This window comes from Bos grunniens, chromosome 27 (genome assembly GCF_055505025.1).
Source record: "Bos grunniens cultivar Pamir isolate PY7600 chromosome 27, Bosgru_T2T1.0, whole genome shotgun sequence".
NCBI classification, from domain to species: domain Eukaryota; kingdom Metazoa; phylum Chordata; class Mammalia; order Artiodactyla; family Bovidae; genus Bos; species Bos grunniens.
Window position 1 is genome coordinate 22,444,760 of NC_141191.1, and position 24,182 is coordinate 22,468,941.

The following is a 24,182-nucleotide window of genomic DNA, read 5'->3' on the forward strand; positions in this document are numbered from 1 at the left end:
CTGAATCTTGTTTTGCGGTGCTTTTGACTGCTTACCCTAAGGCCTGAAAGGGTAAGTTCTCCTAGGACCACCGGTGAAGAAAATCTCTCATACAAGGTTGACCGCACCCACCACTGTCTTTTCTCTTAGAATAATGCATAATTTGCTAGCTAATGACAATGTTAGGTAGTTAGAATAGGAAAAAGGAGTCCAAAATGGCAGTGGCTAAAAGACAAAGAAGGGAAAAGCTTGCAGAAATAGAACAAAAGAAGGTCCAAGGACTGGAGTGAGACTCTCAGGTAAAACAGCCCTCCTGGCTAGCTCAATTTACACAGGGCAGGCTCAGGGGGTGGAGAAAAAAACATATAAAAAGAGGAGCCAAAATTGAGCCCGAGGAGGGCTTCTTTTCTCTTGACATCTTTTGGGTTGGCCCACCCTCATGCCTCGAGGATGTATTTTCCTCTGCTTTTAAATAAAACTGAGCTGTGACACAAAGCTGTAACACTGATGTGTCCAAGAAAATTACACAGGGCTGTAACACTGATGCATCCATCGCTTCAAATTTTTGTTGCAATGAGACAGAACTGAGGAAATTACATACTCCCCTAACATCTGTGGTGCTGTGATTCAGATTTAACCTGGCTGAAACAACCTCAGCTCAGCCCCCACAAGGCGGAGGCCAAACACAGTAGAAGCCCAACTTGGAGAAAGCTGCCATGGTGGAAGCTGAATGTGAAGAAAACCCAGTGCAGGGGAAGTGACAAGGAGCCCAGGCTGCTGGAAACTGGGACAGCAAAAACAAACTTGGCAAAGCTCACATGGCTCAGTCTCAGATTCCAGAAGACCTGCAGTTGGGGTAGGAAGTCCTCACCCCTATAGTTGGACATATGGCTAACAAAATCTTAATTCTTTTACAATCGCTCATTTCTTATTTCCTCGAACCCCTGTGAATAGGCAAGCGGTGGTAGGTACAACTGAGGGACTCTGGCAGGGGCTACTCCTCAGTGTGTCCCAAAGGCTCCGCAATTGGCTGTGCCCTCGTAGCTGTTGCCCAATTGGGTGGAGGTTCTTCTGCTCTTAATCTTCTTTGTGCCAAGGATCAGGCCAATGAAAACTGAGTACAGGTCAAGTATTTAGCAGGTTTTCCAGCAGGTTATGAAGGGGATTCCTTGGCGTAGGAATAAGTTGGCATAAGTTTTTCCCACTGCTATTTCCTCCTGTCCTTCAGCAACTCTCTCCTGGAACTTGAGCTTGGCCAAAACCTGTGGTGCCTGGCTTCGGGACCTAATGAAGCTCAGGCTCTTGATGTCTCATTGAAAACACTTCAGTGAGAGACAGAAAGACAGGTAAGAGGTGGATTTGTTCAGATTCAGAGAGAAGCACACTCCACAGAGTGTGGGCCATCACAGGGTGAGTGTGGTGGCCGTGCAATGTGGTGTGGTTAGTTTTTTCGGAGCTGGATGATTTCATATGCTAATGAGTGGGAGGATCAACCTAACAATCAACCACCCACTCCTCAGTCATTTGACAGTGACTTAGAACTGATCTGGAGCCTCTGGGTGTGTCATTTGGCTTGCAGATTGAGGATCAAGGTTTAATTGAATTTGACTTGTCATATTGGACCAATTTGATTTTAATTGGTTTAAATATACCCTTGGGCTATGTCATTCTTTCAAAAGTTGTGCTCTGCCCACTTCCTTCCTGTGTCTTGCTCTTTTCCTGAGCCCAGTTGGGACCCACAATGTTGCCTTTACAATCTTCTTGAGGGGCAACCAGAAAATAGCTGGCCCTTGGGAGGGAAATACTGTATAATATCCAATCCCTCTAGATATTCAGGCCTTCATCTTCCATGTTTCCTACGACATGTGCAACAACAGTATCTCTCAGTGAACCTGCTAGGGTGGGCGACAGGCACACAGTGCCTGCTAGAAGTCCATCTGTTGGTGGCATCCCTTCAAGGGCAATTGGGCTTCCAGGGATGTTTGCCACTTTGGGAGTTAGCCCTTCAGGCTAACATTTAAGCCCAAACCTTTACCACCCTTTTCCTAAAGTTACAAACATACACCTGGATCAAATCTCTACTCTACTTTTTTGGAACACCTGGTTTGTTGCCTCTTATCAATTTCTTCTTAAGTGAAGTGAAGTGAAGTGAAGTCGCTCAGTCGTGTCCGACTCTTTGTGACCCCGTGGACTGTAGCCCACCAGGCTCCTCTGTCCATGGGATTCTCCAGGCAAGAATACTGAAGTGGGTTACCGTTTCCTTCTCCAGGGGATCTTCCTGACCCAGGGATCAGACCCAGGTCTCCCACATTGGAGGAGCATTTAAACGCTTTAACCTGGATTCTCCAGGCAAGAATACTGAAATGGGTTATCATTTCCTTCTCCAGGGGATCTTCCTGACCCAGGGATCAAACCCAGGTCTCCCACATTGGAGGAGCCTTAAACGCTTTAACCTCTGAGCCACCAGGGCAATCAAGACCCTGCCCCTTGTAGGCAACATCACTCCACCCTGCTTATTATTATTAAAATACTCCTAACACCCCTAACTGGAGAAGGCAATGGCACCCCACTCCAGTACTCTTGCCTGGAAAATCCCATGGATGGAGGAGCCTGGTAGGCTGCAGTCCATGGGGTCACTAGGAGTCGGATACGACTGAGTGACTTCACTTTCACTTTTCACTTTCATGCATTGGAGAAGGAAATGGCAACCCACTCCAGTGTTCTTGCCTGGAGAATCCCAGGGACGGGGGGGCCTGGTGGTCTACCATCTCTGGGGTCGCACAGAGTCGGACACGACTGAAGCGACTTAGCAGCAGCAGCAGCAACACCCCTAACAGGACCAGATAACCTGCTCTTTTGTCATTACTTCTGTTATTACCTAAAGTGGGTCTATGACAATGAAATGTTTACCACTGGAAACACCCTAAAATGCTCTTAATGGGGGACTAGGGGAAGAAATCAGTGACTTACATTCCCTCAGAGCAAGTAAGAGGATAAGGCTTATGGCTGTTTCACCAGGTTCCCAGTCTCAGGGCACAGGCTTGGACTGCTTTACATCGTGGTATCTCTTCCCATCCATGGTAGACAAACCAACAATGAGTTACAACCCCTTAATCCTACCCAGCACTGGTCACACTGGAGACCTGGGGGATGCCCAACTCCAGTCCAGGGGACCCAGGAGGTATACATGCCTCAACCTGCCCAGAGACCCAATTCTTGGGAGGCCAACCTTCCTTGACCTGCCTGGGGATTTGATCTCCAGTGGGCTGTCACTCTTCAGCCTGGGGATCTGCACCCTGACCCGGGGACACATGGCTCTCGGGTTGCAGCAGTACTGGATAGGATAAGCTTCAGAAAGACACACCTCTAAGGAAGTCCACCCATGGAAATAGAAGGAAGCCTATTAGTTGTGGTGCTGTGCCCAGTCTCAGCAATAACTCAGGAGTGCAACAAGAACCACATTGCCTTTCTGGAAAGGCTAAAAGAGGCCCTCCAAATGTTTACCAATCTGGACTTAGACTCTTACGAGGGACAGGTAGTTTTAAAGGACAAATTCCTGTCCCACTGTGCATCAGATATCAGGATAAAGTTACTACAGTTACAACAGCAGGACCCTGTTACTCTATAGATGAGATGGTCCAGACAGCCACCAATACTTTTTATAACAGAACAGGAGAGGGCAGCCAAGGCCCAGGAAATGGAGAAAAGGAAAGTGATAAGGCATGCCCAGATGCTGGCTGCCCTCCAGGGAAGCCCTATGGCAAACCCCGAGTCCTTAAAGGACAAGGCATGAGACAAATGCCTAATCTGTAGACAGGCAGGGCATTGGGCCAAAGAGTGTGCAAACTGTGACAAGTCTCCTAAAAGGGCTTGCTACAAATGCCATCAATTGGCATATTAAGCGGCTCTCTGCCTTTGGGACTCGAGTCTCAAGGTCAAGCGTCAAGCCTTCCCGCAGGATGGTTCAACAGGACTGAAGTGGCCCACTCCAGCCAGCCCACCTGTCACAGATACCCATCATGGGGCTGGAGTCAAGGGTGCAACTGGATGTGGTGGGTAGGTCCGAGAATTTCTTGGTTGACACAGGGGTTACTTACTCTGACCCGACCTCCTTAATCTGGAGCCTTCTCCTCCTAAACCTGTAGTATTTTAGGTGCTACAAGAAAAACAATTACAAAAATATTCACCTGAGCAGTTTGTTCCTGAGATGGACAAATATTTCCCACCAGTTTCTGGGGGTCCCTGAGTGTCCTATTCCCTTATTGGGAAGAGATTTTTCCCTGCCTTCGAAATCTTGCTGCTATTACATTCCTGATAGAAGATGCTTTAAAACTCTCTTTTGGGGGCAAATTAACTATTTTTCGCAGTCACCAAGTGAAACAACTCCTGGATGGGAGAGGCCATTTGTGGATGTCTAATCAAAGAATCCTCATGTACCAAGTAGTGCTGATGGAAAATCCAGGCCTGGCTATACCCCCTTGTGAGGTTCTTAACCCAGCCACCCTCCTGCCTACCCCTGAGGGCTCTCTCCCCTTTCACTCTTGACTAGAAACTGTGGACCACTGGACAAAACCCCAAGAGTGATTGTCAGAAGATCCTCCATTGGGGACTGAGACTGGAGGCCTCAGTCTTCAGGAAAAGTAGAAAGTCAATCAATTCTTAAAATCAGCAATAAAAAGATAACCCAGGAGACCTCCCTGGGATGCAAGGAGGCTTTACCAATAGTTCTCCTCTGCACCTGCATTGCCCCTAAGGAACAGGTTGGTCTTAGTCCTTATGAGATGCTATATGGGAGACCTTTTGTGTATGTTAATGACTTCTTTTTAAATCCAGAGGCTGAAACCCTCTGATCTTATACCATGGCCTTTGGGCAATTCCAATAAGATATATGCTTGTGGGGTGTCAACCAGGACCCAAAAGATTCTAAAGATCTACCACTATATGCTCCAGAGACTCAAGTCCTAATTAAAGTCTGGAAGGATGGGTCCCCAAGAGCTCAACTCAGCCCACATGGATGGGCCCCTACCCTGTAATACTTTCTGCTCCCACAGCAGTCAAGGTACCAGGACATGAGTCCTGGATTTGCTACTTACTAGTCAAGCCGTGGAAGAAAACAAAAGAGGACACTCAATACACCTGTGAGCCCCTGGGAGATCAGGACTACAAATGAGTGCCATTCTAATGAACATCCCCCAAATCAAGTTTCTGGGGATAAGATTTCTCAGGATGGCTCTAAAGAGCCAGCATAGCTTGGCAGGGGTTATACTCCAAAATAGACAGGAGATAGATCTCCTGATTCCTGAACAAGGAGAGACTTGAGCCATCTTGAATGAGACATGTTGTTTCTGGGTAAATACCCCCAGCTAAGATAAAGAAGGTCTCACAGTCCTAAAGAAAAACATTCTAGATCCTACAGGACCTCAAAGAATGAGCTAGAGAGTTCTTGGGGGTGGCTACAGTCTCTCTTTGGGGGATCCTTCTCCTGGTGATGGGGAATTTGGAGTTGGCTAATGCCTTTACTAATTCTTGTTATCACCATATTGATGCTGCTTACAATTGCTCCATGTATAATCAAGTGTCTAACCCATTTTGTCTCTGCCCAGGTCAACAGGCTATATAACATACAGTGCCAGTTCAACAAGGATATATAAAACTACAGCTGACCACGGAAAATATCATTCATGTTTAGATGGACACCACTATAAGGACTCTGAGGCTTGAGACTAGCAAGAGGGGGAGGCCCAATGCCCCTTGCCATCCCAGCTCAGCAGGAAATAGCCAGAGAGACCTCAACACCCATATTTCCAAAGAATTGGGCCTCCCATATCCTGAGGAGGGACTCTTAGGTAGTTAGAATAGGAAAAAGGAGTCCAAAATGGTGGTGGCTAAAAGACAAAGAAGGGAAAAGTCCGTGAAAATAGAATAAAGGAAGGTCTAAGGACTGGAGTGAGAACCTCAGGTAAACAGCCCTCCTGGCTAGCCCAATTTACATAGGGCAGGCTCAGGGGGAGGAGAAAAAAACATATAAAAGAGGAGCCAGATTGAGCCCTGGGAGGGCTTCTCTTCTCTTCGCATCTTTTGGGTCAGCCTACTCTCACACCTCGAAGATGTATTTCCCTTTGCTTTCTAAATAAAGCTGAGCTGTAACTCAGAGCTTTAACACTGGTCCATCCGAGGAAATTACACGGGGCTGTAACACTAGTCCATCCATCGCTTCCAATTTTTGTTGCGACAAGACAGAACCAAGGAAATTACACACTCCCCCAACAACATCATCAGAGTAAAGATTGGTTTTACTAACAGGATGTTTTTCTCTGAATTCTCTTGAGGTAATACATAATTTTATAAATCGTAGTGACATAATATTGGAAAAAGTCTTTAAAAAAATTCATAATTGCATTTTTATAATATTTGCTTCAGAACAGATACTTCAGTCCTGGGAATGTTAAGTTACAGTCTAGATTTAAAAAAAGAGAGAGAGAAAGAAACTTCTTAATATAAATTACAAGGTCAAAAAAACGATTAATTTTAAGTTTTAATAATGTTTTATAAATAATTGGTTAGCATGCTAAGAGGGACTATGTAAAGAACGTTAAGAATCTTTGACCCTTTCAAAGCATTATGCTAAATACATATTATAATTTTTAATGTGTGGTTATAATGCAGTACTTAACCTCTGTGAATATTGATCATTTCATAGCAGGAGAAGTTTTTAATCTTTATAGCTTAAATGTTGCTGAACACGAATTAAGAGCCGGTAGCAGTGGGTGAGACTGAGGGGGACTGATAACATATCTTTCTCCCTTTCCTCTGGAATTATCGCCATCAGTTTACTAGTCCAGGTAAAAGAGAGCCTTTTGAGAACTGCCTCTAAAGAAATGATTTGATGGTGATGGGTCCGGTTTCACGCACATGCATGTTACTTAAGCCAATGAATGATGGGTGGTGGCAGGCCCCTCTATTAAATTATATCTGCCCCACTGTCCATTTGAGTTCCCCAGTGGGCACTTCTTTAGAGATGAAAATGTAATTGTTACCTGAATATATGATAATGATATTGGCAAATGGAAACAGATCCAAAATACAAGTGATCAATTTCATGAGGGTCTAAGAAATTTATGAGTAATAAATTAAAGGAAATGTGGTATTTAGAGTTGTGCAAAATAAAAGAATTTGGAGAGAGGAAGCTGGTATTTCTCTCCTAGTCTAAGAAAGAGAGATATATGCAAGAGAGAATATAGCACATTCATTCTAGGTGGCTTCAAAGGCAGAAATAGGAACAATGGCTAGAAATCACAGGGGATCCAATGTGAATAAATATATTAAAAAGATTGTACAATTTCAGTGGTCCAAAATGAAATGAACTGCCGCAGGAGATGAAGGTACCTCTGGAGATAATGATTGGTTTATAAACCATATGCTGGGGATAGTGGAAAAAAGAAAATTAATATATAAATTGTTGCATGTGCTGTACCCTGTTTTCAGTGCTTAACATATTTTCAATGCATTTAATCCTGATGACAATCTAGAAAGGTAAGTTCTGCATCATTCCATTTGACAGATGAAGCAAAGAGAAGTTTAAATAACATATCCAAGGACCCACACATGGTAAGTATGGAGCTGTGTTTTGAATTTATGCAATTTGGCTTCAATATCTATTCTTTTTACCACTGTGCTGTTTTGACTCTTAAGAGCTACCTGTTTATACTACTGATATTACTAGTATACAAATATTTATCAGTTTTTTAGTGTGATGGAATTATGAAGAGGATTATATGAATGGAAGTGATAAGGAAATCAGAAAAAGTCAAGAGTGTTGAATGTTGCTATAAACACCTCACAGAATGACACTGTAAAATGAGTTAGAAGACTTCCCCAAGAAAATTACCCAGTATATTTCAGGCTGATCATTCCTTCTAGATTAAAGTGGAGAATAAAATTTCAGTTTTTCTCAGTTGGCAGACTGTGGAATAAAATCTTTCCCACAAAGAAAGCTTCAAAAGTACCTATTTTTACCACATTTCTTACTGCTAGGTAGTTTTCTGCAAAGTTGAGTATAATTTTAGGTCCCCTATAATCTGACCCTACTCTAATGTTCAAACACTTTGGTGAGTTGATTTTTCTCACTTTACTTTTCCATATTCACCATCTATACGTTACCTCAATATAGCTTCTGTTCCTTAGCTTAGGTTATCTTTTATTAACCCCAGAATAACCTAACAGAAGCAGAAGATATCAAGAAGAGGTGGCAAGAATACACAGAAGAACTGTACAAAAAAGATCTTCATGACCCAGATAATCACGATGGTGTCATCACTGACCTAGAGCCAGACATCCTGGAATGTGAAGTCAAGTGGGCCTTAGAAAGCATCACTACGAACAAAGCTAGTGGAGGTGATGGAATTCCAATTGAGCTATTTCAAATCCTGAAAGATGATGCTGTGAAAGTGCTGCACTCAATGTGACAGCAAATTTGGAAAACTCAGCAGTGGCCACAGGACTGGAAAAGGTCAGTTTTCATTCCAATCCCAAAGAAAGGCAATGCCAAAGAATGCTTCAACTACCGCACAATTGCACTCATCTCACACACTAGTAAGGTAATGCTTAAAATTCTCCAAGCCAGGCTTCAGCAATACGTGAACAGTGAACTTCCTGATGCTCAAGCTGGTTTTAGAAAAGGCAGAGGAACCAGAGATCAAATTGCCAACATCCGCTGGATCATGGAAAAAGCAAGAGAGTTCCAGAAAAACATCTATTTCTGCTTTATTGACTATGCCAAAGCCTTTGACTGTGTGGATCACAAAAAACTGTGGAAAATTCTGAAAGAGATGGAATACCAGACCACCTGACCTGCCTCTTGAGAAACCTATATGCAGGTCAGGAAGCAACAGTTAGAACTGGACATGGAACAACAGACTGGTTCCAAATAGGAAAAGGAGTACATCAAGGCTGTATATTGTCACCCTGCTTATTTAACTTCTATGCAGAGTACATCATGAGAAACACTGGGCTGGAAGAAGCACAAGGTGGAATCAAGATTGCCAGGAGAAATATCAATAACCTCAGATATGCAGATGACACCACCCTTATGGCAGAATGTGAAGAGGAACTCAAAAGCCTCTTGATGAAAGTGAAAGAGGAGAGTGAAAAAGTTGGCTTAAAGCTCAACATTCAGAAAACAAAGATCATGGCATCCGGCCCCATCACTTCATGGGAAATAGATGGGGAAACAGTGGAAACAGTGTCAGACTTTATTTTTCTGGGCTCCAAAATCACTGCAGATGGTGATTTCAGCCATGAAATTAAAAGATGACCAACCTAGATAGCATATTGAAAAGCAGAGACATTACTTTGCCAACAAAGGTCCATGTAGTCAAGGCTATGGTTTTTCCAGTGGTCATATATGGATGTGAGAGTTGGACTGTGAAGAAGGCTAAGCACCGAAGAATTGATGCTTTTGAACTGTGGTGTTGGAGAAGACTCTTGAGAGTCCCTTGGACTGCAAGGAGATCCAACCAGTCCATTCTGAAGGAGATCAGCCCTGGGATTTCTTTGGAGGGAATGATGCTGAAGCTGAAACTCTAGTACTTTGGCCACCTCATGTGAAGAGCTGACTCATTGGAAAAGACTCTGATGCTGGGAGGGATTGGGGGCAGGAGGAGAAGGGGACGACAGAGGATGAGATGGCTAGATGGCATCACTGACTCAATGGACGTGAGTCTGAGTGAACTCCAGGAGTTGGTGATGGACAGGGAGGCCTGGCGTGCTGCGATTCATGGGGTCGCGAAGAGTCAGACACAACTGAGCGACTGAACTGAACTTAACTGAGTTCACCTAAAAGTACATGTTAGGTTTAATCTCCTTTTGAAAGCTTTCCAGAGTTGCCCACACCAGTCTTTTTTTTGTGATATATTATGGCGTAAATGTAGTTGGTTGGTTTAGCATAGCTTAATCCTCTAATTAGTTCTCTCCATGAGGAATGTAAACCATTGATTATGTATACTTTAGCAGCTGTAGTTCAGTATTAGTATTTTTGATGTTCTGGATAACTGGAGGATTTACTTCTTTTAACTTTCTCTAGTTGCCTGATACAGTCATTTCTATAGAAGTAACAGTGAGCAATTTTTATTTTGTAACAAATTTCTATTAGATCTCTAAAAAACTTGTTAAAAACACATTCTCTGATGTTCCAGTTACTGGTCTACTGGCTCTCAGCTTCAATCCAGCCTTCCATTGTTCTCCTTTGTACGGTAGCTGGAAGTGAACAAAGTTGTCATCTTTTACTCACTTGCTGACAAATAGTTCCACAGAAATTTGGCCAATGGGAAGCACTAGCAGGAGACTGCAAGAGGAAAGAAAAAAGAAACATTCTTTAATTTCCATTTCTGTGATGTCTCTGGTGGCAGCACAGGAAGGTGACTCTGAGCTGTAGAAGCGACTTTTAAGTGGCAAGGTCCTGAGTGTTTCAGCACTGCCAGTAGAAACCAGTAGTCCCTTAGTTCCTTTGTTATAGTCACAGAAACTACAGCCTTGACATGTCTGTCAGCTGAAGGGCTGGATCCTGAGTTCAGCCCGGGGTTAGAAAGACAGCTCTGACATCCCCTTCTCACACTCCTCCAGTATTGTCCCTTTTTTAGTTTTGCTTCTTTTACCCTTACGACAGCAGAGTACATCATACAAAATACCAGGTTAGATGAAGCCCAAGCCTGAATCAGGATTGCCCAGAGAAATATCAACAACCTCAGATATGCAGATGACACCACCCTTATGGCAGAAAGCAAAGAGGAACTATAGAGCCTCTTGATGAAAGTGAAAGAGGATAGTGAAAAAGCTGGCTTAAAATTCAGCATTCACAAAACTAAGATCCTGGCATCTGGTCCTATCACTTCATGACAAATAGATGGGGAAACAATGGAAACAGTGACAGACTTTATTTTGTTGGGCTTCAAAATCACTGCAGATGGTGACTACAGCCATGAATTAAAAGATGTTTCCTCCTTGGAATAAAAGCTATGAGAAACCTAGACAGCATATTAAAAAGTAGAGGGATTACTTTGCTGACAAAGGTCTGTATAGTCAAAGCTATGCTTTTTCCAGTAGTCATGTATGGATGTGAGAGTTGGGCCATAAAGAAGGTTTAGTGCCAAAGAATTGATGCTTTTGAACTGTGGTATTGCAGAAGACTCTTGAGAGTCCCTTGAAATGCAAGGAGATCAAACGAGTCAATCCTAGAGGAAATTGACCCTCAATATTCATCAGAAAGACTGATGCTAAAGCTGAAGCTGCAATACATTGGCTACCTGATACATAGAACCAACTCATTAGAAAAGACCCTGATGCTGGGAAAGGTTGAAGGCAGGAGGAAAGAGGGACAGAAGATGAGTTGGTTGGATGGCAGACCGACTCGATGGACATGAGTTTGAGCAAGCTCTGGGAAATGGTGATGGACAGGGAGGCCTGGAGTGCTACAGTCCATGGGGTCACAAAGAGTCAGACACAACTGAGTGACTGAACAACAACAACCCTTATGACATTTTTGTTAGCAAACCTTCCATTAAACCTCTCTCGGCTTGAAATGTCTGTAGTAGTTCCTGCTTTCTTGACTAGATGCTGACTGTTACATCGAGACCAATTCTATCTCTGGGGCTGGGATCATTCCTACAATATCTTCTCAAGAATCTGGTTTCTGCCAGATTTTCTCATTGAGATTGGGCACACTAAAGACAATGCATGCTGTCTCTGAATAGCCTTCATTAAAAAACAGGAAGTTCTCTAGTATATCGACCTAACTCTGTCTCATTATATTTTCTTCTCACTCCTGTTTCATGGGCTTCAGGACACCCAACAAATACTAGTCATTATACCCGTCTGAATTCTGTGCCTATTAGAGTTAGATCAAAAGTGTAGAGAGGTGGACATACAATTAAGTGCTAGAATAATGACAAACTCTGTGTAGAATGCAGGTTTAGGTCTTTGACCATAGAAATGTGCTAATATTTGACCTGTGATGTGAAATGCACATAGTTTATTTGTTGTTGTTCATTTTACAAATACTTTTGAGCCCACCCCATAACCCAGGCAAATTTCTGAGTATGGAGGCTGAGACTAGTGAGCCAAACAGACTAGTTCCTTAAAATGGCAAAGAGGAAAGGTTGAGGGAGCACCTGTGATTCTTTGTCCTAAACACACCAATTAGAGAAGTCAGTGCTTTCTTTCCAGGGTGGGGTGATCAGAGACCATGGAGATAAGCCAAGAGCCAGCCAGAGTCAGGTGGGAGTCTCTTTTTGGAAATAAGGAGTGGAAAGATTGAGGCTCCCTTTGGCTTAAACTAGACATCAGTTCAGTTCAGTTCAGTCACTGAGTCGTGTGCGACTCTTTGTGACCCCATGGACTGCAGCACACTAGGCCTCCCTGTCCATCACCAACTCTAGAGTTTACTCAGACTCATGTCCATTGAGTTAGTGATGCCAGCCAACCATCTCATCCTCTGTCATCCCCTTCTCCTCCTGCCTTCAATCTTTCCCAGCATCAGGGTCTTTTCTAGTGAGTCAGCTCTTCACATCAGGTGGCCAAAGTATTGGAGTTTCTGCTTCAGCATCATTCCTTCCAATGAATATTCAGGACGGATTTCCTTTAGGATGGACTGGTTTGATCTTGCAGTTCAAAGGATTCTCAAAAGCATCAGTTCTTCAGCACTCAGCTTTCTTTATATTCCAACTCTCACATCCATACTGGAAAAACCATAGCTTTGACTAGATGGAACTTTGTTGGCAAAGTAATATCTCTTCCTTTTAATAAGCTGTGTAGGTTGGTCATAACTTTTCTTCCAAGGAGCAAGCATGTTTTAATTTCATGGCTGCAGTCACCATCTGCATCCAAAACTAGGTGTAGTCAGTATTAAAATGGGAATATCATGGGAGAGATAACAGATTGACCTTTTCTTTCATGTAGACATCAGGATATTTTCTGTGAAGAGCTTGTAAATAAGTATCAGAGAAGGCCCCAGAAACACTGAAAGTAGTGATAGTCAAAATATTTAATATGCGGTTTGTCATGGGCACTGACTGGTTTGCGTGGACACTGGCTATAAACTGTCCTATGGCCACACCAAATTATGCTGGTGAACCTTGTCACTGGTCACTGAAGAACTGAAAAAATATCAAGGTAGAGAGTGACAAGGATCTGGAGTCACTAAATATAAAGTCACTCACTTTTGTTTATTGACACCTGGCCTCAACATAATTCTGATGCTAATTTTGGCAAATTACATAATCAAGAATTACTTTTACTCTGCAATTAAGAAGATTACATTCAACTTGTAAATTATTTGGCAACATATTCACTTTCCCATACATTCTAGAAATAACTTTTTATCTGATAATGTATTAAATGTTTGTTTAGCTACTTAACTGCCTGGATTTTCAAACAAGTGTCTAGCTGTGCAAGTAATCTTCACTGTATATGCTTATTCTTACTTTAAGTTATTTCTAATTTTTCAGGTAATTTGCTGTCTGTTTTTGTTATTCTTTTATGTTGTATTTATGAAATATTTTAGAAGTACTTGGTACATTTTCAGTGATCTCACTTGATCTGTCATTATCAATACTGAGTCTTTTAAGGCATTTTTAACTGAGGATCAAGCCATTAAATGTATACAGTCAACTTTTAATTGCATAGTGCAAAATGTTGTGGCTATATGAAATCTTTTTCAAAAATGATTTTTATAATCATTTATAATTTTTATATTTTCAAATGCTACCAAAAATATGATTTGCTTTCATAATCAGAAACATTTTGTATCAGTTAAGACCTTTGTACACATAATCTTGATATACTGGATTACCTTTTTTTAGTTCAGTTCAGTCTCTCAGTCGTGTCCAACTCCTTGCGACCACATATCTTTTTTTAGGTATGTCATATTTTCATCAAAAAATAATTGGAGAGTTTTACAAGCATACTTTTATTTGGTTGAGTTGTTTTAAAGAAATAGCACAACTGTCTTACTCACTATCGTTAAAATATGCATTTGCTTTAGCTAAAAACTTAAGATTTATTATAAGTCAGTAACAAAGGCACAGTTTCCTTCTAAGCCTGTTACTAACTAGATCTTGCTAAGGTGTATTGATCTAATTTAGTTTTACTGCACTTTCCAGCCCAGGAATCTCAATGAAGATAAATAAAAAGGCAATTGCTAGATTTTTAATTAGAAAAATATGTAATAATGACATTATTTTCTTGGTATATACACAATGTATATACATATTTCAGTTTTATAACCAAAGTCACAGAGCTTTGCATTTCACAGTTCATTTGATATGTATTAATTCAAATTTCAGTATCTAATGATTTATTCATTTAGAGTTTTATACCATGATAACAGAAAATAAATATTAATGTTGGCAGCCTATATTTAAAAATACCAGGAATGGTGATCTTTTATATTAAAATATCTAACTTGCTAAATTTCAAAAACTAGAGATACAATATACAACATGGAACAAACCTCATTTTTCATAAACATTCATAAAATACCCCAAATTATTACCTGACATGTAGCTGGCTTAGTTTAGAAAGGTGAAGCTTAAGTTCAGCTGTGCTTAGACACCTCATTCATACTTCCAAGATGACACAGTTTACAAAGATAACATTGGCACATAGCCCACCCAGAGGTTAACTGCCCACTGTGATTTGAGTGGATAAGTTTATGCCACATATCATTGTCATAAGATTTAAATGATTGACTCATTTGTAGTATAAATTAAGTTTGTACTGTTTTGCACGCTGGACAATGTGGTTTACGTTTTGGGTTTTCCTTAGTGTGGGACCTCTTCAATCCTACCACGTGTGCTTTCATCATGTTCTTCTTTCCTTAAGTGAGGAAAGAGAAAGGGGGTGGGTATGAATGGTTTTGGAGATTCCTGGGGCTTATGTGGGTATGTGTTCAAAGCCTGTGATTTAGTTTCTCCCCAGAGTTTGTGGAACCCCAGTAGAAAATGATTATGTAGGAATTCTAGTCCTAGTTAAGGAGCCAATACCCTTAGGGGTATGGGCTTTGACATCACTTATGGATTGAATGCCTCCTTTTAGCAAGTACAATCTATGCACATTTAGGTAGGCTAGTTAATGTTTCTCTGCTTCAATTTCCTGGATTTTATCTCAGTGATACTCACCCTGGATTGCTAGTCTGCAGAACTGTAAGATAATAAGTTTGTGCTGCTTTAAGGCCTTAGGTTTGTGGTGATTTGTTACAACGTCCACAGAAATAAATATAATATTTTCGTGATCAAAATGACTTGTTTTGTGTAAGTGATAACACCTACAGCCCTTTGAGAACTCATCTGCTAAATCAGATTTAGCCAAGCTATGTCCTGATACAGCAGAGAAGCACTTTAGGAGCTGTACTGGTGATCTATTATTTCTTGCTTTATTTCTGCCTCATGGATATTTGTATCCTTGAAATCAGTAGTAAAGTGTGATATTGTCTAAAATCTTTTTCCTGTGAGTCTGACTTAGCAGACTGTCTCCTTTAATATTCTTATTGCCTTTTTTTTTCTACATGAAACTATCTGATATATCACTTTTCAGTTCAATAGATTTTTTAAGATGATATCATATATTCATATAGATTAGATTAGTATATAAATACATAGTGAAATAATGACTGTATTAAAGAACTTACAGTCTACTTGAATCATCTCAGTTATAACTGAATAGATATCAGAACATCATTTGAAGGATCATTTTCCCTCTGCACAAGATGAGAGGGCCTCAAGAAAATCCCACGAAAATTTTTGTATCTGTGCAGCAATGTTGAGAGATCTTGAGTACTATTACTGAAAAAAAGAAAATCAGTTCTGGATAGTGATCTGAACAGAAAAGAAAATGCTAATATAAATTGCTTTGCTCTTTGTGAATCTAAGGGAGTTTTATACTTGGTATACTCCATCTCCAAGAGCTGTTTGTTGAGAGTAATTGAGTCATCATAGAAGCCAGATAGAGAAAGAATTAAGTCTGATCCATCATGCTCTGCTTCTATCCCCTCTATTGATGTAGCACGAATAACGCCAACTCAATAAGGTGAAAAGTCCAAACTTGTCAAGTCAAGAATAAACTTGATCTGGATCTGAATAAACAGATCCAGTCATCTGGATCATTACTATAACAGGAGAAAATTGGAAAAGCTGGTTTGTACATTACTATTATACTTCTGTACATAACTATAGCTTTGACTTGAAGATGTAGATTTTAGTTGTGATACTTCAAACACAATCAGTACACAAGCCTAGGTTGAAATAGCAAGGAGGAGAAAAAGAAAAATAAGAAAATCTCTGAACTGAAGAAATAAAGCTTAAGTGTCCTGTAAATTTTCAGGGATTAATATCTGGTTAGCTTTTTGTAAACTAGAACTGAAAACGGCTGAAGTAATTATCTGATATTACTGACTGATGTTATGTAAGATTGTTTAATATATGTAATGATTATCTAAAAATAAAAGTAATAATTTCATAATGTGCCAGATTTTATTATATCACTCAAGAGCTCTATGATTTTATTGTCTACTATTCTTATAGTTCCTATTTCACTTGAAACATAAAGGAAATCCACAGTAATGGAATACAGTCTTTAAATGGCACTTCAATGTGAGGATGGTGATAAAAATGATGATGACTGGGCTTACTGAGTACTTAAACATATCAGACACTGCATGCCCGGTGACTGCCTGCATATCTCACATCTTCCAACAGCCTAATGAGGTTGGTCTTTAACATCCCTTATTTAGATGATGAAATTAAGGTCAATAAAGATTAGGTTACCTGGGTTGATAATATATGCAGTACTCAGAAAACCTCAAGTTGACATCCTTGTCTATGACATAGTGTATGCATTTAGCAGCAATCTAGATAACTTCTCACTGTTACTTCCTCTATTTACCTGTTCTGTCCATCTAGAAAATGTCAGTTCATTGAAGACTCATTTTAAAGGTCATTACCCATTAGAATATTTGACTATTCTAGGTGTAGTCTAATAGAGAACATTAAAAATTGCTTTATTTTAAGCTTTTCTGTAGCTGAGAGCATTATTTGATAACAGAAGTTATTTCATGAACTGATAAGTACAGGATTTCTGATAACATGAAGTTTACAATCAAAATGGAAATAGCCAAGCATCACTCAACAAAGAGCATTGAATACCCTTAATAATTTCAAGGAATTTGCAAGCATCAAAATGGATGTGGAAACACAATGAATCTCCAGATAGTTAGCTTTGTCTACAGAACTTGCTCATTGTGCTGACTGTTGAGAGTTTCCCAATTTAAACATCACTTTTTCCTCTTTACTTTCAATGTGCTAATTCTAATAGCCACCTCTCCCCATCACCTTCCTTTCTTGCTCCCTCTCTCTCCCCTCCTCTCTTTCTTCATCACTTTCCTTCCTCAGAGGTCACTAACAGTTTGCTTTCCTAAGCAAATTGTTAAAAGATTAAATTTGTCTTCAGCATATTCTTCTCCCATAACCCACACTAAATAACATATTGCCTTTGCAGTTCATTCGAGCTACCAGTAAAATGTCAAGGTTGAAAGTATAAACTAATTAATATAATTAACTTACAGGTATCCTATGAGTACTGTGAAATCACTTTCATCACAATTATAATGGAGCCGTTGGGAAGATTTGCAGCAATGCTCTGGTGAGTATGCCTGACTCTAAGATCAGTTTAACATAGGAAATTTAAAATATTTTAAGTTATATTAACTGTAAAATAATATAGTACTAATTAAAAGAAAGGAGATCCAACCAGTCCATTCTAAAGGAGATCAGTCCTGGGTGTTCTTTGGAAGGAATGATGCTAAAGCTGAAACTCCAGCACTTTGGCCACCTCATGCCAAGAGTTGACTCATTGGAAAAGACCCTGATGCTGGGAGGGATTGGGGGCAGGAGTGGAAGGGGACGACAGAGGATGAGATGGCTGGATGGCATCACCAACACAATGGACGTGAGTCTGAGTGAACTCCGGGAGTTGGTGATGGACAGGGAGGCCTGGCGTGCTGCAATTCATGGGGTCGCAAAGAGCCGGACACGACTGAGCAACTGAACTGAACTGAAGTGAATTAAAAGAAAAAGAAAATGAATTGTACATGCTGACATGTTGTGTTTATGGGAAGACACCCATCGTCCTTGAATGAAGGACTGTATTTTCCTGACATTGGGTACATGCCCTGAGATCTTTAAAGCATCAGTATGTCTGGGTTCTACTGTCACATCCAAAATGTGAATGATTAGACAGAGCAAACTACAGAGGTCAAAGTCTGATGAACTAGGTCTGTTTCCCTGACTTTTCTGGGACCGCTATCTGTGCAGGACAGTGGTTTGATTGTTTATAATGATGTGGTTACTCTGAATGACAAATGGTAGCCTTTTGTGTAGAGGTATAACCAGTCCCTAATGCACTTTCAGCATTTCCAGCCAGAAATGTTTCTTACAGAAGATATATTCACACATAGCTCAGTATCTCTTTGCTGATAACATTTTCGATGCCTCCTATTTCCTAGCTTGAACTTAAAATCTTTGAGCGTCCTTGTGTTCCTTTTGATTATGAGGTGATGGTAAAGGCAGGATGGGATATCCTTTGTAGGATTTATGAAAAACTTGAAATAACTGACACCATGTGACATCCCAACACTGTACTGAGGATCTAATCAAAACCTGAGAAGTGTCTTCAGCCATTTACTCATTACAAATTGTGAGCAACTTCCCTGAACTTGATTCTTTAAGATTAAATCACTCTAATTTCTTCTCTCAGTATCTTTTAACCTAATCATCAGGTCTGTTAACACACTCACTTAGGAAGTGATGACATTAACTAAAAAGAAGAACAGAGTTTGAGTGAAAGAGTTGCATTTTATTAACATTATGCTATAAATTCATTACCCAGTTATAGTAACAGCAAAGAGGTCATGGTTCAGAATTGGAACAAATACTCCATTGCCCTGCCGGAATTCAGATCCTTAAACCTAGGTTGAAATTTGCTGTTGCTGACCTGGTAGCTCAGATGGTAAAGAATCTGCCTGCAATGCAGGAGACCCAGGTAAATCCGTGGGTCCGAAGATCCCCTGGAGGGGGAATAGCTACTCACTCCACTCCAGTATTGCCTGAAGAATTTTGTGGACAGAGGAGCCTGGCAGACTACAGTTCACAGGGGTGGTAAGTTGAATATCCAGCCTAAAATTATGCTTATAAGAATAGGCATGTAGGCTATTATAAAATAGTGGTGAAATAACAACTGTGGCTTTTGAAACCAGTTTTGTAACAAAATATACAAAATAGATTTTCGTGTATGTGTTTGTGTAAATTATGTATCGATTCCATATATAATGTATATTGTATCAAATTATATAACTGAACACAAAGTTCAGTTCTGTGTATAATATCTGTTCTCTCTATATAATGTATGTATAGGATGTATATAATGTATACATACATTATATATATATAACATAAATAATATATATATAAAATTTAATGTGTATATAACATATATGTTATGTATGTATCCATTATCTATAGCATGATTTTTGTTCAGCCACTCAGTCATGTCTGACTCTGCGACCCCATGGACTGCAGCATGCCAGGCTTCCCTGTCCTTCACTGTCTCCCAGAGCTTGGTCAAACTCATGTCCATTGAGTCCATGATGCCATCCAACCATCTCATCCTCTGTCATCACTTTTTCCTCCTGCCTTCAATCTTTCGCAGCATCAAGGTCTTTTGCAATGAGTCAGTTCTTTGCATCACATGGCCAAAGTATTGGAGTTTCAACTTAAGCAGCAGTCCTTCCAATGAATATTCAGGACTGATTTCCTTTAGGATGGACTGGTTGGATCTCCTTGCAGTCCAAGGGACTCTTAAGAGTCTTCTCTTAAGAGAAGTTGTCTTAAGTGAGAGTTGGACTGTGAAGAAGGCTGAGCGCCAAAGAATTGATGCTTTTGAACTGTGGTGTTGGAGAAGACTCTTGAGAGTCCCTTGGACTGCAAGGAGATCCAACCAGTCCATTCTGAAGGAGACCAGCCCTGGGATTTCTTTGGAAGGAATGATGCTAAAGCTGAAACTCCAGTATTTTGACCACCTCATGAGAAGAGTTGACTCATTGGAAAAGACTCTGATGCTGGGAGGGATTGGGGGCAGGAGGAGAAGGGGGCGACAGAGGATGAGATGGATGGATGGCATCACTGACTCGATGGACGTGAGTCTGAGTAAACTCCGGGAGTTGGTGATGGACAGGGAGGCCTGGTGTGCTGCGATTCATGGGGTCGCAAAGAGTCGGACACGACTGAGCGACTGAACTGAACTGAAGAGTCTTCTCCAACACCACAGTTCAAAAACATAAATTCTTTGGCACTTAGCCTTCTTTATGGTCCAACTCTCACATACATATGTGACTACTGGGAAAACCATAGCTTTGACTATACGGACCTTTGTTGGCAAACTAATGTCTTTGCTTTTTAATACACTGTCTAGGTTTGTCATAACTTTTCTTCCAAGGAGCAAGTGTCTTTTACTTTCATGGATGCAGTCACCATCTGCAGTGATTTTGGAGCCCAAGAAAATAAATTCTGACACTGTTTTCATTCTTTCCCCATCTATTTGCCATGAAGTGATGGGACCGGGTACCATGATCTTCATTCTTTGAATGTAGAGTTTTAAGCCAGCTTTTTCACTCTCCTCTTTCACATTCATCAAGAGGCTCTTTAGTTCCTCTTTGCTTTCTGCTATAAGGGTGGAAAACTCAGCCATGGCCACAGGACTGGAAAAGGTCAGTTTTCATTCCAATCCCAAAGAAAGGCAATGCCAAAGAATGCTCAAACTACCGCACAATTGCACTCATCTCATACGCTAGTAAAGTAATGCTCAAAATTTTCCAAGCCAAACTTCAGCAATATGTGAACCATGAACTTCCAGATGTTCAAGCTGGATTTAGAAAAGGCAGAGGAACCAGAGATCAAATTGCCAACATCCGCTGGATCATGGAAAAAACAAGAGACTTCCAGAAAAACATCTGTTTCTGCTTTATTGACTATGCCAAAGCCTTTGACTGTGTGGATCACAAAAAACTGTGGAAAATTCTGAAAGAGATGGGAATACCAGACCACCTGACCTGCCTCTTGAGAAATCTGTATGCACGTCAGGAAGCAACAGTTAGAACTGGACATGGAACAACAGACTGGTTCCAAATAGGAAAAGGAGTACGTCAAAGCTGTATATTGTCACCTTGCTTATTTAACTTCTATGTAGAGTACATCATGAGAAACACTGGGCTAGAAGAAGCACAAGGTGGAATCAAGATTGCCAGGAGAAATATCAATAACCTCAGATATGCAGATGATACCACCCTTAGGGCAGAATGTGAAGAGGAACTCAAAAGCCTATTGATGAAAGTGAAAGAGGAGAGTGAAAATGTTGGCATAAAGCTCAATATTCAGAAAAGGAAGATCATGGCATCTTGTCCCATCACTTCATGGGAAATAGATGGGGAAACAGTGGAAACAGTGTCAGACTTTTTTTGGGCTCCAGAATCACTGCAGATGGTGACTGCAGCCATGAAATTAAAAGACGCTTACTCCTTGGAAGGAAAGTTATGACCAACCTAGATAGCATATTGAAAAGCAGAGACATTACTTTGCCAACAAAGGTCCATCTAGTCAAGGGTATGGTTTTTCCAGTGGTCATGTATGGATGTGAGAGCTGGACTGTGAAGAAAGCTGAGCACCGAAGAATTGATGCTTTTGAAGTGTGGTGTTGGAGAAGACTCTTGAGAGTCCCTTGGACTGCAAGGAGATCAACCAGTCCATTCTGAAGGAGATCAGCCCTGGGATTTCTTTGGAAGGAATGATGCTAAAGCTGAAACTCCAGTACTTTGACCACCTCATGAGAAGAGTTGACTCATTGGAAAAGACTCTGATGCTGGGAGGGGTTGGGGGCAGGAGGAGAAGGGGACAACAGAGGATGAGATGGCTGGATGGCATCACCGACTCGATGGATGTAAGTTTGAGTGAATCTCGGGAGTTGGTGATGGATGGCGAGGCCTGGCGTGCTGCAATTCATGCGGTTGCAAAGAGTCAGACATGACTGAGTGACTGAACTGAACTGAGCTGATAAGGGTGGTGTCATCTGCATATCAGAGGTTACTGATATTTCTCCTGGATATCTTGATTTCAGCTTATGCTTCATCCAGCCCGGGATTTTGCATGGTATACTATGTATATAAGTTAAATAAACAGGGTGAAAATATACAGCCTTGAGGTACCCTGTCCCAATTCAGAACCAGTCCATTGTTCCATGTCTGGTTGTAATTGTTGCTTCTTGACTTGCATACAGCTTTCTCATGAGACAGGTAAGGTCATCGGGTATTCCCATTGCTTGACGAATTTTCCACAGTTTGTTGTGATCCACACAGTCCATGGCTGTAGCATAGTCAATGAAGCAGAAGTAGATGTTTTTCTGGAATTATCTTGCTTTTCAATGATCCAATGGATATTGGCATTTTGATCTCTGGTTCCTCTGCCTTTTCTAAATCCAGCTTGAACATCTGGAAGTTCTTGGTTCACATACTGGTAATGTGTAGCTTGGAGAATTTTGAGCATTACTTTGCTAGTGTGTGAGATGAGTGCAATTGTGTGGTAGTCTGAACATTCTTTGGCATTGCCTTCTTTTGGGATTGGAGAGAAACCTGACCTTTTATAGTTCTGTGGCCACTGCCAAGTTTTCCAAATTTGCTGGCATATTAATACAGCACTTTTACAGCATCATCTTTTAGGATTTGAAATAGCTCAGCTGGAATTCCATCACCTCCACTAGCTTTGTTCGTAGTGATGCTTCCTAAGGCCCACTTGACTTCACACTGCAGGATCTAGGTGAGTGATCAGACCGTCATGGTTTTCTGGTTCATTAAAATTTATTTTGTATAGTTCTTCTGTGTATTCTTACCACCTCTTCTTAATATAACATGCATATATGTATATAATATGTCAAATCCTATAGCTTAATACAAGGGTTAGAAGATGAGAAAATGTCCACATCAGTCATTTAAATACTAGGTGTTAGTCTCCTTGATTGGCCCAACAAGGAAGCAGAGTGGCTTAGATCATCGGAAAGTTGTGTCACACTCTGAAGGCTGGGAGTCTTGGATCCAGGTGTCAGCAAGGCCGTGTTCCCTCTGAAGCCTGGGGAGGGCAGCTCCTCTCTGTGTTTTCTGCAACTGCAGCAGCAGTGTTCCTGGGCTTGGGGCAGCCTAGCTCCAGTCTTCACACCGCAGCTCCTTCTGTCTCTCCACAGTCTTCCCTCTGTGCATGACATTTTCTGTATCCAAATGGCTCTTTACGAAGTACATCAGCCATAGAGGAGTAGCATCCACTCTAATGACCTTCTTTAAACGTCATTATCTCTGTAAAGATCTCATTTCCAAATAAAACACATTTTGAGGAGTTAGGAGTTAAGGCTTAAACCTATTGCTTTTTAAAGAGAGATACAATTCATCATGTAACAGGTTACAAACATTTTTAATTTGGAAATTTTCCAGATTTTTTCTTAGAAGCCTGTGTGTTTTACCTTTTTGTGACACAATGCTTTATCAAGTTCCGTTGTTACAGCATTTCTGCTTTTTGTCAAATGTTGGAATTCCCTCTGATCATAACTAAAAGATTTATTATACCTAGTTTTGTTCCACAGATAAGGTTTGAGGCAAAATAAATTCACATGATACTGATTTATTAGAAGTATAATAGTTGTTTTATGTAAGTCTTTGTCTAAGTTAGGCAAATAAATTATTTTTTTTCCTAAGAATTTTGTTCAACATAAATTACTGTTTTCCACATTATATTGTTTTTCCAGTGCTTTCTTTGTGAAAGAAATGTTTCCCTTGCACGTTGGGCGTCTACTGTGTTATTCCAGCTCTATTTCTGGATGATGGTGGAAGTTTTAGGGGATGAGACTGGCTTCTTTGTGTTATCAAATGTTATCAAATGTCTAGCTGCTTGTGGAAAATTATCTTTATCCTTTCTTTGCCCGTGAAACATAGCATAGAATGTGGGGACAAACACATGGGTGTTCAGGTGTCATTGTCTAAACGCTGGTTCTGGATCTCTAAGTAAGGCATTTTCATATTGGGCATTTCAGAATAATAACTTGAACTTTATATTGCAGCTAATTTA

The 24,182-nt window shown here is 40.7% G+C and overlaps 1 long non-coding RNA gene across 2 annotated transcripts in view; it reads left to right on the forward strand.

Annotated features, from left to right (window-relative positions):
- The window catches only part of LOC147343642 (uncharacterized), a 159,382-nt gene that overhangs the window by 99,768 nt on the left and 35,432 nt on the right, over window positions 1-24,182 (forward strand). Inside the window, exon 4 of one of the 2 annotated variants that reach the window (XR_015156318.1) lies at window positions 17,591-17,667. This is a non-coding gene — a long non-coding RNA (uncharacterized LOC147343642). Of the gene's footprint in view, window positions 1-1,207; window positions 1,417-17,590; window positions 17,668-24,182 lie in introns of those variants that run through there. The other variant, XR_015156320.1, reaches the window with a different exon arrangement.